The sequence below is a fragment of the Otolemur garnettii genome, unplaced genomic scaffold, assembly GCF_000181295.1.
Source record: "Otolemur garnettii isolate 467f Iridium unplaced genomic scaffold, OtoGar3 scaffold00043, whole genome shotgun sequence".
In the NCBI taxonomy this organism is placed as follows: domain Eukaryota; kingdom Metazoa; phylum Chordata; class Mammalia; order Primates; family Galagidae; genus Otolemur; species Otolemur garnettii.
The window spans coordinates 5229440-5230795 of record NW_003852438.1 but is presented as its reverse complement, the minus strand read 5'-3'; positions in this window follow the sequence as shown (position 1 = coordinate 5230795).

The window sequence follows — 1356 nt, the reverse complement described above, 5'->3', positions numbered from 1 at the left end:
CAAGGGGTAAGGGGAGACCAGACAGAGAAGGAGGGAAGAGGTATTGGCAAGGAAAAAAAAAAAGGAAAGAAAATAGTGACTAATTTTCACATAAATTGGATTTAATGCTGACCAAAGTGTATTACTTAAACATTAATTTTTAATTCAACATGTTAATGTGTTGTTTATCTTATAGCATCCTTATTTATAAGTGAAATAAGTTTATAATTTCCCCTTTATAATAATATATTTTCTCCAATTTTAATATCAGGTGTATCCAGATTAAGTAGAATGATTTTGAAGTATTTCTTCTTTTTCTATTGTCTGTAAGATTTGGTATGTTCAGGGCGGCGCCTGTGGCTCAAAAGGGGAGAGCACCCATCCCATATGCTGAGGTGGTGGGTTCAAACCCAGCCCTGGCCAAAAATAGCAAAAAAAAGATTTGGCATGATCTATTCTTTTTGAAATTATCTTTTACTTTTATTTATAAATGTTAGTTGTCTATTTTTTGACACTTTGGAAAAAACAAAATAAGAAGTTAACTGATGACTCTGTACTGAACCGCAGAGTCAAAGCATTCTATAAAAGACATACTCCTGTCTGACAATGTGAATGTTACTTTCTTTGCATTATTATTATTGCTTAATATTTCAATGCAGCAATCATTTGATTTTTTTTCTGAATATATTTATCTTCATTGGTGCTTAATGAGGTTTTTGTTTTCAGTCCTTATGTTAAACATTGTTACTGTTATTAAATTCTAAGTCTTTTTGCATCTGTGAAGGCAAAAGTGTAAACCTAATAAACACATGTATATGTAAGAAAAAAAGAAGAAAATTTATAGACTAAGCTCATCTGTGAATAAAACACAAAGATCTTAAATAAAATGGCATCAAATAACACTCAGAAGTATATTTTAAAATGTAATTTACCCTTAGAATGCCAAGTTGCATCCACATTCAAAATCTATTAATATAACATTTACTGATTTTAGGACAAAAGTCATATAACCATCTGAATAAGTAAGGAAAAGTAGTTGGTAAAAATTCACCACTATTCAGGTCAAGGTCAACGTGCAGACCATAGACATCTATCCTCTGCACACCTGAGTATCAAGCCCATAGGCTACCACCGTCCAAATACCTTTTCGTTCAGATGGCTCACCCTACATTCAAACTGTCTGAAACCAAGTTCATTTTCTTCATCTTTCCACTGAGGTTCTTAGGTGAATTAATAACACTATCATTTTCCCAGTCACTGAGATCTACATGCTTTCTAAAATTTTTAGTTATGATAAAGTATCGGCGCCTGTGGCTCAAGTGGCTAAGGCGCCAGCCACATATACCTAAGGTGGCGGGTTCGAATCCAGCCTGGGCC